Below are 16,594 nucleotides of genomic sequence, written 5' to 3' on the forward strand. Positions count from 1 at the left end.
CCATCTAGGATATTAAATTGGTGCCCAAGTAGAAAGCATAGCCACTTGTGGATCTTCTGTCGTCTGGATCACCGCCCCTGTCACTATTAACATAACACTGGAGGTGCATCGATGGTGTATTGGACAGAAACAAACCTTCGAACTCAGTAGCTGCTAAATACCGAAGTAATCTCTTAACAGCTTTCCAATGGTCCTTGAAAGGAGCGTGCAGGAATTAACACAGCTTGTTGACTGTAAATGCTATGTCTAGGCTAGTGAGAGTCAAATATTGTAAACTTCCAATCACCTGTCTGTATAGAACTGGATCATGAAACAGATTATCACCTGTTTTCGTGAGTGATGGAGAAGTGGCCATAGGAGTGAGACATGGCTTGCAATGTGTCAGATCAGTTTGATGCAATAAGTCTCTTATATATTTTTCCTGAGAAAGAAGTAATCCCGATGGCAGATGTGTTGCCTGTATTCCCAAAAAATAATGTATGTTGCTCATGTCTCGTACTGGAAACTGAGACTTAAGTTTAGATTGTTAGTATAATTACAGTAATTAGCATGATTATAGGAGATTTGTGTAGTATAATTACAGCAATTAGCATGATTATAGGAGATTTGTGTAACATAATTATAGCAATTATTATTCTTGTCTAAATTAGCTCATATTCTCATGTATAAATAGATGTAATATCTCTGTAAATAAGACACAGAAAAATACACAATCTTTTCCTTCATTACTTGTATTCTTTCTTCTAACATGGTATCAGAGCCGTAAAACTTTTATTTCTAGTTTCTGGGGTCTCTCTTCTCTCTCTACAACCTGTTCTAGTTTATTTTTTTATTCCTGTTATTATACCATTTTTTTTTCTCCTCATCTTGTTATCAATGGAGAAATCTGATATTTCAAAACCTATTGCAACAGTTCTGACCGGTTCCAACTATAATATTTGGGTTCAAGGAATGAAATTTTTTTTGATAGATCGCAAGTTTTGGCGTATTATTACCGGAGATATCACTACGCCGACAAGAGAGAATGATGAAACTGATGCAAAATTTACTGACCGTCTTGAGGATTGGGATAGTAAAAATCATCAGATTATCACCTGGTTTCGCAATACCTCTGTCTCGTCCATCCACATCCAATTTGCTAATTATGACTCTGTAAAAGAAATCTGAGATTTTTTGGCTAATCGATATCAGAACACTGGACTTGCCCACTATTATCAGTTGTGGACTACTCTTCATAATCTAAAACAAGAAGCAGGTCAATCTGTGAATGATTTTCTTGCCCAGGTCCAACCCATTTGGAATCAAATATCTCAGGCCAAAATCAGTGAAGATCATCTTCATCTCATTCAAGTTCTAATGGTTCTACGATCAGAATATGAGGTTGTTCGAGCGTCCCTGCTACATTGAAATCCACTCCCATCATTGGATACTGCTATTCAAGAGATTATTTTTGAAGAGACTCATTTCAGTTTGGATAAAACTCCTCAATTTGAAATTGCTCTTGCAACTACTGGATCCTCACATCAGAAATCTGGCAATCAACTCTATAAGCATTGTAATCAAATTGGTCATGCTTTTGCATATTGTCCTACTATAAAATGCAGATATTGTCATGGTTACAGCCATATTCTTAAACATTGTCCAACATGCCATCCAAGACCAAAAGGAGGGCATTCTAAAATCAAGAATGTCTCAAAGCCTGGATCTTCCTTTGTCACTGCTGTTGCTGCTACTGAGGGTTCTACTGCCATCACCATGAGTGATCTTGAGGCATTATTCAAACAGGTTATCTCTTCTAATTCTCTTGCTGCCATGTCTGCCACTCTGGGTAATTCTCATAAGCTTTTTGACTCTGTCGCAAGGTGTTTTGCGGTCGCCTGAACGAACCCTCACCGAAGTGGGAAAGAGTGAGGAGTCGCCACTTTAATTTTGAGGAAAATTAAAGAAAACCGTTTATGAAGATAAATTGAGATGAAACCATTTCGAGGCAGAGATTCTAGGTTCGGGGTCCGTAAACGGGTGGGGAAGGTGTTAGGCACCCCACCTCGTCCCTTAATAAGGGTAAGTAGATTTAATTTTGCATTAGTTAGGAGGGCTTGAATGGACATGTTAATCCTTTTGACTAAAGGAACATTTGATTTTTCACTAAATTTGGATCACCCAGATACATAAGTAAATGAGACAACCTTAGTGAGTTACTGTTGTATGTTAATTTTATTTGAAAGAAATATTTTATTAAAATTTAGTTTAAGAACCGGATAAGAACTCTCCTCCGATCTCTATTCAATATTTATTAAAATTTTGAGTTGAGACCGGATAAGAACTCTCATCCGATCTCTATTTAATATTTATTAAAATTTTGAGTTGAGACCGGATAAGAACTCTCATCCGATCTCTATTTAATATTTATTTTAAATTTTAGATTGAGAACCGGATAAGAACTCTCCTCCGATCTCTTTTAAACTATTTGTTAAAAATTTTGTTTGAGGAACGGATAAAGACTCTCTTCCGACCTCTTCGAAATTTGGACACAGCCATATATCATAGGAGTCTAAGTTTAAGAGTTCTAGTATTTAAAGGTGCCAAAGATCGAAATAAGACTTCTTTTAACTCGTTGGTACTTTGAGACTAAATAAGGGACGCCGGACTGAATTTTGCTGACCTCCCCTAAGGTCACTTTACCAAAGATCCTATCTGCACTTTTACTTATCTGAGTTTTGATTTTTATTCCACCTTATGGCATTATGTTGGATCGCCTCCCATGTCAGCCTAGTGATTCAATTTTGCTATTTCCCTGACGTGTTATTTAGACCCTCTTTTTTAAAGAGACACTTTAAACACAGTTACCTACATTTTGCCTAGCTACTTCTACGTAACTCGGGACTAGATGACTTGCGTTCAGAAATAATAAAGATTAACAAAAGTGTGGGTTAGCCAGCACGGGAGTAAACTAGAGCATATCTTTCCTTTGTATTTTTTTCAGCGTGACATGAACTTAAAGAAAACAACAGGCATAAGAAAGAGGACAAAAGGAAATACGTGAAACGAGAACTAGACTTAATAAAATGGCGATATTAACACTGACCTGTAGGGAGTCGAGTCTATTGAACTAACTACAGAATCGCAAAAGTAGCAAGATTGCAGGTTGGCAGCCGGAGGACTATGATTTGCCTCGAAATGAAGTATTCTTTGTTAAAATGTAAACAGGTCAAAATAACCAAGCTTGAGTGGAGTTGAGCTTAGACAATATGAATGGAAATAGAGGATAACAAAGACAGAAAGTGGGAGTGCCACAGGATAATGAACGAACTGAAAATGAAAAATTTCAGTATTCAAGAATCCCTTTTGCAAGAAAACACTTCAGAAAACTAGTTTCAAAAGTTTTTTTCCTACGAAAACTCAAAAAAAATAGCAGAGTAACAAACTGAATTAAGTTTCAGAGTTATTCCACTATAGCCACTGCCTCTTGTCTATATTTTTTCGTCCTTTTGAACAGTTTTCAGGCAGGTATTTATAGGAATCGGGTGCTCCCCATGAAGGGTCAGGATTTATTTTGAGGGAGATGGAGGGTCTGGATTTTGAAGGACATGATCGGATGCTTGAGAATTAAAGAGAACCAAAATGAGCAGTGAGATTATTCTTCAGAATATTCGTCCTTTTCTTCTTTCAATCTGACGGTCTCAAATCCTCTTGTCCGGAGCGATCTGAGGGCTAAGAGCGAAAGACGCTGGTCTTGTCGTCTTCTCTCTTGATCCAAGGGTTCCGGGTTTGTCCTTACAAGTGAGATCAACGGTGGAGATTGGGATGTACAGGACTGTCATGACATACCGCACTGCAAGATTAAGTGCGATTCTTAGGCATGCGGTGGAGATCTCGTCTGCCACGCTTTAACTACCTCGGCTCTGATTCTGACGACGGTTATTTGGGATTTGTCTTATTCTTTTGCCTTTCGATCCCTCCCACGCTCCTATTTCGATCTCTCATGCTGATCTCCCATCTTCCGATCTCTATTATTCCGATCCCTAGAGATCGCCCAAATGATGTAATCCGATCTTTTGGAAATAAAAGTCAATTATCATCTTATTATTATTGCATTGATTATTTTCCGATCTCTGATGTGTTTATCCGATCTGGTTCCTAACTGAACAACCCTTAACTGATCCGCAATTCGAAACATTTATCTTAATATGCCGATCTCTAATTAGCCGTTCTCTTTATGGAATTTGGAGTGTTCAAGAGACGTGTCAGAACAGCTGGCGAATCCCATTAACCGATGCATTGCCTGGGACATCGTGAGCATTAAATGCTCGGACGAGTATAAATAGGGGTAAAGGGTTAGCCATTTGCTCCTGTATGTCATTTTCAGTCTCTTGCTCACAACTTTAAAGTTCTCTCGTTTTCTCAAGTTCTTCCGACGATCGGACTCTGAAGGGCTTTGATCTTCTTTTTAGTTTAAATTCTTTATTTCCTTTGAAAATGAGTGGCGCCGAAGGTCAGAGAGCGACGAGCCCTCCTTCCATTCAGTTCTCGTGGTAGTCTGATGAAGAAGAGGTGGTCGGGCCGAGCACACAACCAGAACCTCCTAGGGTCTCCGTTCCAGCTCGGGGGCGGATCGCACCATCAAGGCATGCACCTTCTTCGGGGAGGGAGAATCTTCCTATGGACGAGCTGCCATCGATCTTGCAAGAATCCGATCTGCAATCGTTCAGCCAGGAGTACAATATTCGTCCTGATTCGTATGAACTTATCCGGTGTCACGGCGATCATCGAGCCGATCACTTCTTTGAAGAGAATGACATGGTTATGGTATATGAGGAACAGTTAAAGGCCGGTCTTCGGTTCCCTCTGGACTACTTCTTCAAGGAGGTCCTAAAATATCACCAAGTGTGCATTTCCCAAGTTCACCCTAACTCGTGGCGGATCTTAGTAGCCTTCCGAGGCCTGTGCCGAGCTAAGGGAATCAGTCCTACGGCTAAGGTGTTCGCGAATCGCACAAAGCTAACTCGCCGAAAGGACGATGAGCACCGGTTTTTTCAGTGAAGCCTCATTGTGGGCTCTTTCTTGACCGCCTCCTCCTTAAGAATTGGAAGAATCGCTTCTTCATTCCGAGGAACAAAAATCCGACTGCTTTGAGGACTTCCCGTAGTTGGTGGCACCAGGGGCCCTTGATTCCGGCGTACACCGAACAAGGAGGAAAGCCTAATAGTGATGGAATCGAAGAATCGTGCCACTCAGAAGTTCTCCTGTTTAGATGCGGTGACTACCGAGCTGCACCATTGGACCATACAGCTGATCACCGGCCAAGATCGCGAACTTCCGCTCTCTGACCTCGGCATTGGTATTTTCTACATCTCAGATCTCAGGACCTTAGCGATCTCACTGACCTCTTCTTTGTGCAGGTATGGCGGGTGGTGAGGGTTCCAGGAAGCGGAAGAAAGAAAGAGAGATTTCCCAGAAAGTAAAAGAGATGAAGCGTTCGGCACTACTTCAAACACCCGGCCATGAACCTGGGGAGATACAAGGGGACCCGCCTCGACCTTCGGGACCGCCGATCGCAGAAGCTGTCCGATCTCCTCCTCGACGAGAAGAGCCGCCTCCACCTCCTCCAATTGCTCCAAGCACAGAAGGGGGTCGTTCTTGACCTCCTGCGAGGCCCCCTTCTCGTGGCTCTCGCGTCGATCGCTTCCTCGAGAACAACCGATCGTTCGGGAGAACCCAGATTTTGCCTAAGTCCTGGGGTCTTCCATCTGCCTTCGGTAGGATCGGTTCTGACTGTCTCCGGACAATCTTGACGTCATCCTGACCCGATCTATGAGTTTGAATGTAGAGTGCCCGTGAACCAAAGACGTAGTCCAGGAAAAGGCTCACCGCCTGGGTAAGGAGGTCGAGAAGAAGAGTCAAGAGGTGGCATCCCTCCGATCCCAACTCTCATCCGCTCAGAATTACATATCTCAAATTGAGGGGCGCATGAAGTACTATGAGGATAAGTTGGCCGAACAGACTCATGTTCTGGCTGAAAGGGATCATGCTCTTAGAGAAGTCCAGGCGCTTCGGGCCAACAAAGCTGCTCAGGTCGCTCACCTTGCTAAGGAGCTTAAGGCAAAAGATGAAGAGATGGTGACAGGAATAGCCGGTGCTTATGTGAACGCTCACAAGGATCTCTTGGCCGAGCTCCAGAAGCATTACCCAGAGGAGGACTTCTCTTGGATGGACGACCTGGCTCCCGGAGGCGAGGAGGAAAGCGAAGAGGAGGTCGAGGGTGAGAGAGAAAATGAGCAAAATGTAGATCAGGCTGGGGGTGATCCCCCAGCTGAATGACTTGTACAAATTTTTGAAATGAAATGAAGTGGAATGCCCTTTTTTTGTTCGATGAATGGTTATGATCGGAAAATTTCTAAATTATTAAACACTTGATTGTCTGAGTATGTTGAAATAACTGAAGATGATTATTAACCTAAGTGTGAGAAATCGGAAAACACAATGAGCATGAGATCGGTAAACAGGACTTGGTCAAGATCGACTTAAACACTTAGGATCGGGGTCATCATTAAACCGGTATGGAACCTTTAATCATTCTTAAACTTTTGAAAGAAAGATCGGCAATAAAACTGGTAAGAAGAGATCTATTGTCATTTTATTTCGTTTGCCAATAGAGATCAGGAATATACTTGACTGGTCCGGAGATTCGACAATGGGTTTGAGAGATCGGTGAGCGATCTAATAGACTGGTAAGGCTTTGACTGATGTGAGGACTTAGCATTGATTCAATTCTTTGTGAGGGGAGATCGGAAATGTGACTGTCTATCAAAGAGGGATCGGAAATGTGATTAGTTGTCAAAAGGAGACTTAGTACTGGGGGTCAGTTTTTATTGATTTTGGGGATCGGCCAAAATATGGTGTCGACAGCTGCCCCTCTTTACATAATTTCTATTAAAGGGAAAATTTCCCGTGTAGGAATTATGTAAAGATTCAGACTCATATTTTGGACGATTAGATGTTCGAAGTTAGGGAGCTAAAGCACACTTAAGTTAGTGACCTAAAAATTGGCAACAGAAGTTGAACTGAAATCAACTTGAATCAAAGAACCAGAGGTTGATAGCAGGAAATGTAAATTGCAGGTAATTAAAATCAACTTAGATCAAGGAACCAGAGGTTGATTGCAGGAAATTAAAATTGGCAGGAAATTTAAATTGCTGGAAATTAAAATCAACTTAAATCAAGGAACCAGAGGTTGATAACAAGAAATTTAAATTGCAGGAAATTAAAATTGGCAGGAAATTTAAATTGCTGGAAATTAAAATATACTTAGATCAAGGAACCAGAGGTTGATAACAGGAAATTTAAATTGCAGGAAATTAAAATCAACTTAGATCAAGGAACCAGAGGTTGATAACAGGAAATGTAAATTGCAGGAAATTAAAATCAACTTAGATCAAGGAACCAGAGGTTGATAACAGGAAATTTAAATTGCAGGAAATTAAAATCAACTTAGATCAAGGAACCAGAGGTTGATAACAGGAAATTTAAATTGCAGAAATTAAAATCAACTTAGATCAAGGAACCAGAGGTTGATAACAGGAAATTTAAATTGCAGGAAATTAAAATCAACTTAGATCAAGGAACCAGAGGTTGATAACAGGAAATGTAAATTGCAGGAAATTAAAATCAACTTAGATCAAGGAACCAGAGGTTGATAACAGAAAATGTAAATTGCAGGAAATTAAAATCAACTTAGATCAAGGAACCAGAGGTTGATAACAGGAAATTTAAATTGCAGGAAATTAAAATCAACTTAGATCAAGGAACCAGAGGTTGATAACAGGAAATTTAAATTGCTGGAAATTAAAATCAACTTAGATCAAGGAACCAGAGTTTGATAACAGGAAATGTAAATTGCTGGAAATTAAAATCAACTTAGATCAAGGAACCAGAGGTTGATAACAGGAAATGTAAATTGCAGGAAATTAAAATCAACTTAGATCAAGGAACCAGAGGTTGATAACAGGAAATGTAAATTGCCGGAAATTAAAATCAACTTAGATCAAGGAACCAGAGGTTGATAACAGGAAATGTAAATTGCAGGAAATTAAAATCAACTTAGATCAAGGAACCAGAGGTTGATAACAGGAAATGTAAATTGCAGGAAATTAAAATCAACTTAGATAAAGGAACCAGAGGTTGATAACAGGAAATTTAAATTGCAGGAAATTAAAATCAACTTAGATCAAGGAACCAGAGGTTGATAACAGGAAATTTAAATTGCAGGAAATTAAAATCAACTTAGATTAAGGAACCAGAGGTTGATATCAGGAAATTTAACAGGAAATTTAAATTGCAGGAAATTAAAATCAACTTAGATCAAGGAACCAGAGATTGATAACAGGAAATTTAAATTACAGGAAATTAAAATCAACTTAGATCAAGGAACCAGAGGTTGATAACAGGAAATTTAAATTGCAGGAAATTAAAATCAACTTAGATCAAGGAACCAGAGGTTGATAACAGGAAATTTAAATTGCAGGAAATTAAAATCAACTTAGATCAAGGAACCAGAGGTTGATAACTGGAAATGTAAATTGCAGGAAATTAAAATCAACTTAGATCAAGGAACCAGAGGTTGATAACAGGAAATTTAAATTGCAGGAAATTAAAATCAACTTAGATCAAGGAACCAGAGGTTGATAACAGGAAATTTAAATTGTAGGAAATTAAAATCAACTTAGATCAAGGAACCAGAGGTTGATAACAGGAAATTTAAATTGCAGGAAATTAAAACCAACTTAGATCAAGGAACTAGAGGTTGATAACTGGAAATGTAAATTGCAGGAAATTAAAATCAACTTGGATCAAGGAACCAGAGGTTGATAACAGGAAATGTAAATTGCAGGAAATTAAAATCAACTTAGATCAAGGAACCAGAGGTTGATAACAGAAAATGTAAATTGCAGGAAATTAAAATCAACTTAGATCAAGGAACCAGAGATTGATAACAGGAAATGTAAATTGCAGGAAATTAAAATCAACTTAGATCAAGGAACCAGAGGTTGATAACAGGAAATGTAAATTGCATGAAATTAAAATCAACTTAGATCAAGGAACCAGAGGTTGATAACAGGAAATGTAAATTGCACTTACAAAGCAAGCCTAATCCGGACAAAAGAAGTTCTTCCCCAATGAAGTGTACTTAACAGAAACCCGAAGGCCAATGATGAATGGAGGACGAGTTGCAAGACTTGACCTATGGCCTCATTTCTTCAAATGCCCCATTTATGTTTTTTTTACTTTCTCCCGAAAAGCACCCTTGCGGGTTTTCACTTCCCCTTCGTCTATATGACTAGAAGCGCCCTTCCAGGTTTTCACCTCTAGTTTTTTTTTTTTTTTGGATAACTCACTTTTTCAGGATGCCCTTTCGGGTTTTCATCCTTCACTCATTTTGCAGAAGGCGCCCTCTCGGGTTTTCACCCTCTTTCACACATCTTGCTATAAGCGCTTTTTTTTTTTTTTTTTTTTTTTTTTTGCGCTCCAACTTCCCATATCAATAGGTTGTGTGTTCGCTGCTTAGTCATTCCCTATAATTCTCAATGCAATGTATATAAAGTTACCTGTGTTTAAATTCTTAACTCATAATAAAGCATTAACAAGTTAACAGCGCATGTTCCAAGGTAAATGGGCTAATGGAGTACGAGAAAAATATGGTTTTTAATAACAAAGAATGAATTTGGAAGAAAGAGAAATCTCACGAATTCCTTTATTAACTTTTCTAGACCCTTTACTGCCCCAAATACTAATGGTCTGAGAAGAATCCTTATGCCACGGTCACTTGCTATCTTTTGACTCCATTTTACATTCTCAATAAGGCTTCATGTTGCTAGGCGCTCCTTTGAGGTTTTCAATCCCGATAGTTTTCATCCTTCACTCATTTTGCAAAAGGCGCCCTCTCGGGTTTTCACCCTCTTTCCCTCATTTTACTAGGAGCGCCCTTACAGATTTTCACCCCTATGATTTTTATTAATTTTTTTTTATTTTTTTTTTTTAGAGATCACTTTTTCAGGATGCCCTTTCGGGTTTTCATACTTCACTCATTTTGCAGAAGGCGCCTTCTCGGGTTTTCACCCTCTTTCCCTCATTTTACTAGGAGCGCCCTTTTGGATTTTCACTCCTACATTTTTTATTTTATTTTATTCTTTTTTTTTAGGTTCAAGTACCACATTTTGTAGTATTTTCCTTCGATATAAGATCTCTTGGTTGGAGCTCTCGAGATTGTTCATTCTTATTCAAGCGCCCTGGCCTTTCTTCTTTGGTATAACTATCCATGGTAGATTTCGAATCTTGTTTTGACCTATTCAATTTCATCTAGCTCTGTTCTCCATTAAGATTCACAGGGAAGGAATTTCCATCTTTATTGGCAAAACTGCTTCCATGCCATATACTAACGAATATGGAGTTGCCCTAATCAGTCATCTTTTCGATCATTCATTTGAGATTCTTGTTTACAGTTTCCTTGGCTTTGTTCATTTGGGGCCGATAAGGTGATGAATTAAGATGAATCACCCCGGAGGCTTCCAATGACATCGATGTCCCACATTGCAATCGATCATGGGACGTTTTTCCAGCCAGCATATGTACAGCACTTGTGACATTTTCAAACATATTCAATACAGTTTCTCCTTCCAAAGTAATCTAATAGTATCTCCGTCGTAAGATTTTCTTAGCCATCATGTGTTCGTTAGCTTGCGTGGCATAGTTCCCCTTCATCAGAATCACTAGTATTCAGGGCAATTATTGGTCCTTCAAAGTTAACTTCATGAATATCATAGTGGATTGAATCATTATGTATTGGTTGATTATTATTCTTGAAGAAAATGGAAATGAGGCGGTTACAAGAGGAGAATTAAGTGGTTTTATTAAGCAAAGAAAAGGCTAAACAAAAGAAGTAATCGGATATGAAAGTTTGGAAAAATGCGCTATTAACTTACTAATACTTACTCATGAGAGAAGGTCCATTCACAATCCACTTGACACCATGGACAAAGTGGTCAAGTGTAGGTAACCAAATATTCATTACTCAGAGAAAAGTATAAGGATATCCTTTGCCCCCCAAGTATTAAGCTCTTGATTTCCTTTTATTTGCACAATCAGCATTTCTGGTTCCAACGCATCCCCTATGCATTCTATTATGTGCACATTGCCTCTTTTACCAGTTTCGTGGTTAGGCAATGGATTAATTTCAACATTAGGAATTGCACTTTCACTTTCCATCTCCAACCACCCATTTCTGATAAGGGACTGTACCTTACCTTTGAATGCTCCACAATTGTATGTTGAGTGACCAATTGCCCCCCCCCCCCCCTATAGTATTCACAATGAGCATTTGGATCACACCTCTCATTGGATATAGGGATTGTAAAAGGTCGAGTGGTATGGGGGCTATCTGGTTTATGCTCAAAAGGTAACAATAAATCTCGCTTAAGGGCATAGGCAGTGGTGGGTCGGGATTGGGAGGTGGGTGATTTAGATGAACTAATTTGTTTGAGTCGGTAGACTTGAAGTGTAAGCAATTGGTTATTGGTGAAGGAACGGAAGCGTGAAAAACACAAGTTTATACCATTGAATTCAAAAATTTTCACCTAGGGTCACATGCATCATGCAAGATTTATTTTTATCTATTTGATTTCAATGATAAACAACATATTAAAACTCTTTTAATATGTTTTTGGATCTTTATTTGCCATTTAAGATTTTAAAATTAATCAGATTAATTTTAGAACCCTAGATTAAATCAAGAACGATTACACTAACCTCTTGATGCACCGCAAATGTCTGCGCCTTTGAGATTCGTCTTCAGGACACCAGATGTTGTCCCTCTAGCTTGTCCACACCAAGAACACCTATGGCAGCCCTTGAATAGCTTCTAAAGCTTTTTCTATTAATTAGAAAATCAAGTTCTGCCTTTTAAGAGATTAAAGATGTAAACAGGACACTAGAAACAATTTCTAGTGTTCTTAATTCAAGAGATTGATGGCTAATCTCTTTGAATTGATGAGAGATGAAGAAGAAGAGATGAAAACCCTCAAAATGGCGTGACAAAGGAGTGTGGCTGCTGGTTGTGTTTTATTTTTCTCATAACAACACTTAAATAGCTAGGTTAACACATTAAACCCTTGCCACATGTCACCATTTGATTAGCTCTAGGTTTAAGTGACCCAATCACATTGTGCCAAGTGTCAAACCTATATTTAATTTTGATTTTAATCATCTTACATGATTAAAAAACATTTGGCAAGCTTATGTGTAATCCCATGTGTCACCATCTCATGGTGCCACGTGTCACACTGCAAAATGACCAAAATGCCCCTGTGTCTTAATTTTGAGTTCTCAACCCAAAATAATTATTTTTCTTCTTCTAATTAATTTATATCAAATATAAATTAATTAATTAATCTCTATTAATTAATTTCTCATTAATTAAATTCATATTTAAACACTTTAAATATAAATTTAATTTATACTACACATCCAATAATCTAGATTTGGTTTCAAGTCATGCTAGGGACTTTGCAATTTAATTGCAAACCAAACCTATTTAATTAATCAATTAAACTCTTTAATTAATTAATTAAATCATATTTAAATAGGTGATAACTTGTATATGTGTGTGACTTACTAGGCTCATCACTAATTGGCAATGAGACATGATGTCAACTCTTAATATCATCAGAACTCTTTCTTACCATAAATGATTTCTCTAAATCATTTTATGAACCTCATAGACCATGGTTAACACCTAGCATAGCATGCCATGGCCACCCAATTAGTAATAAGGTTTACCTTAAATGAACCTATAATCATATGTTACCATGCACTAGAATCTCTCTGTTACAAAATCCCAACTCAAGTTGGAGTCATGGTTTATGTCAAACTCCATTTGCTATGAATATTATGTTCTCTTTTAATTCCAATTCTTGATTAAAAAGATTTTCTCATCAGAAACTCTTTTCTGAATAAATCTATCTGTCTTGGCCAGGAACTTGAAACATCAAGAACAATTAAATGAACATAGGATTTTATCTCTATTTACTTAGAGGAACAGATTCCATCTTGATCAGCACCTACCTCCATATATAACTAGTAGGAGCCAACACATGCCCATATACCCATACACAGTACAAGTGTGAAAGCAGTATCAAACTCAAACTACCTATATACAAGATAACTGTGCTATCTCAGGTCTAAAGATTATATGCACTGATATGATTTATGACAAAATATTGACAAGAGTAAACTTCATGTGCTTGTCATAAGTGTCACTGGTTCGGCCTACTTATCATTTATAAGTGCCTATCATGTTTGTTATATGGCATGAGACTCACCATTCCATCTTATTTATATCTCATATAAATAACTTGGGAACAAACATGAATACAATCTTTCTGGATAAGTCATGCCCTTATTATGAAGTATCCTTGATTGTGAACCTATTTATGATACTTTGTGCTAGAAATATTATCACTCATATTCTTAACAACTTAAGAATAATATTTCTAACAAAATATCAATGGACCTTTTCTATTACACATAAATATATTATGTAAACGGAAAAGTGGAAATGCCTTTTATTAATAAAAATATATACAAGATACATGCTGAATGATATGCTCTAAGGCATACTACTAACAATCTCCCACTAGCACTAGAGCCATTCATTACAATACCTTAGACCCATCTTCTCAAGATGTCATTCTAACTGAGCTTGTGACAAAGGCTTAGTGCATGGATCAGCTGAATTTTTTTTAGCTGATCTTATTTTTCTGCATGGCTATATCGCCTTTGCCCAACTATATGTCTGATAATGTGGTAGTGCCTTTCTATGTGTTTGGATTTTGGGTGAGACCTTAGTTCCTTAGCCTGTATGACTGCTCCATTGTTGTCACAGTGTAGTGGGCTGGCGACTCAATGGAAGGAACTACTGTAAGTTCTGTCACGAACTTCTTTATCTAAACAGCTTCCTTTGCAGCATCTGATGCAGCAATATACTCAGCCTCTGTAGTGGAATCTGCAGTCGTGCTCTGTTTGGAACTCTTCCAACTGACTGCACCTCCATTACAAATGAACACATATCTAGAGGTAGACTTTCTATCATCAATATCTGATTGGAAATCAGAATCAGTATAACCATCCAATTGCAAGTCTCCACCTCCATAAATCAAGAATAAATCCTTAGTTCTTCTCAAGTACTTAAGGATATTCTTGTGACTATCGATGTTCAAAACACGGATTGGATTGATACCGCTAGTCAAACTAACGACATATGCGATATCGGCCTAGTACACAACATTGCATACATTAAACTTCCAATAGCCAAGCATATGGAATCTGGCCATCTTATCTCTTTCTTCTGGTGTCTTTGGAGACATCTCTTTAGAAAGATGGATACCATGTCTCACTGGTAACAATCCTCTCTTGGAATCAAGCATGTTAAACCTCTTTAACACCTTTTCCAAGTATAGACTTTGGGATAAACCAATTATTCTTTTCGCTCTATCTCTATAGATGCGAATCCCAAGAATATAGGTTGCCTCCCCTAAGTCTTTCATGGAGAATGTATTTGACAACCATACCTTTATAGTCGTCAACATACCTGTGTCATTACCCATCAATAGTATGTCATCCACATATAAGACAAGGAAAGTGATAGAACTGTCATTAACCTTCTTATATACACATGGCTCATCCTCATTTTTGATAAAACCAAAGGATTTAATGGCTTCATCAAAACGGATGTTCCAACTCCTCGAAGCTTGTTTCAACCCATAAATGGATCGCTTTTGCTTGCATACCTTGGAACCATCTTGGGATTCAAATCCCTTAGGTTGTTCCATGAAAATGTTTTCTTTAATGTATCCATTGAGAAAAGCTGTTTTGACATCCATCTGCCAAATCTCATAATCATAGTACGCAGCTATTGCTAATAAAATCCTAATTGATTTAAGCATGGCAACAGGGGAAAAAGTCTCCTCATAGTCGATTCCTTGCCTTTGGCGAAACCCTTTCGCTACTAGCCTTGCCTTATAGGTCTCTACCTTTCCATCAGAACCAATTTTCTTCTTGAAAACCCATTTGTTCCCTATAGGTATAATACCTTCAGGTGGGTCAATAAGATCCCAAACTTGATTCTTATACATGGAATCAATCTCGGATTTCATAGCATCAATCCATTTTGAAGAGTCTATATCTGATATAGCTTCTTCATATGTAAGTGGATCATCTCCATGATCTACTTCTTCATGAGTAGACAACTCTTGTTCTTCTTCATGAAGAAAACCATATCTCACTGGTGGGTGAGATACCACAGTTGTTCTACGAGGTACAGTGTAGATGTTTCATCAACGGGTATTGGTTGACTAGATGGATCTATATCCATCGATGCATTGGTTAGTCGGAATTCTCCAATTCTAACTCTCTTTGCCTTCCTTTGCCTCCTTCTTGAACAAACTGTTGTTCAAGAAATGTGGCATCTCTACTTATCACAACCTTTTGTGAAGTAGGCAAATAAAAATAATATTCAAAACTATCTTTTGGATATCCAACAAATCGACCCTTTTACGATCGGTCTCCAATTTATCGGTGTTGACTTTTGATATAAGTGGACAACCCCAAATCTTAACATGCTTAAGACTTGGTTTTCTTCCATGCCATATCTCATAAGGTGTGGAAGAAAGCGATTTTGATGGAATCCTATTCAGAATATACAAAGCTGATTCTAATGCAAATCCCCAAAGGAGATTGGCATATCAGTATAGCTCATCATACTACGTACCATATCCAATAGGGTACGATTTCTCCTTTCAGATACATCATTCATTGTATGGCGTTCTGGAGGAGTCACCGAGAAACAATGCCATGCTCTCTCAAGTATTCATCAAATTCAAGATTTCAAATATTCACCTCCACGATCCGATCAAGAGCTTTAATATTCTTTCCTGTTTGATTTTCTACTTCAGATTTAAATTCTTTGAACTTTTCAAAAGATTCATGTTTGTATTTCATCAAATACAAATACCCAAACCTTGATTTATCATCAGTAAAGGTAATAAAATAATGAAAACCCCCTATAGCCATTTCTTTAAATGGACCACATACATCACTATGTATTAGCTCCAAAATATTTTGACTCTTTCTTAGCCCTGTCCAACAAAGGGTGATCTAGTCATTTTGCCCTGAAGGCAAGAGTCACAAGTTGGAGGAGGCTCAGAGCCCAATAAGGATAGAATCCCCATTTTCTCCAATTTTGTAATCCTATCTTCTGCAAAATGCGGGGGTCTGAGTTCCCGGTGTATTTGTCGAAGTCCGAGATTTTAAACTTGGGCGGCACCACCACATTTGGCACCAATCTCAGTGACGCCACATCGACTGAACCATACATGTTCAGCCCCTCTATTGCTCTTAATCTCTCTTCTAGAGCGGACAGCTTCTCATTTTCTCTCGTCTTACTTTCTCCTGCTGCAAAAGATACTCCCCCAGTTGGGAAATGACGGGCGAGGTGAATTGGAGGGATCAGGACTGAAGGGTATGGTTCGGCATTCAAGACAGCTGG

The sequence above is a fragment of the Hevea brasiliensis genome, chromosome 11 (assembly GCF_030052815.1).
Source record: "Hevea brasiliensis isolate MT/VB/25A 57/8 chromosome 11, ASM3005281v1, whole genome shotgun sequence".
In the NCBI taxonomy this organism is placed as follows: domain Eukaryota; kingdom Viridiplantae; phylum Streptophyta; class Magnoliopsida; order Malpighiales; family Euphorbiaceae; genus Hevea; species Hevea brasiliensis.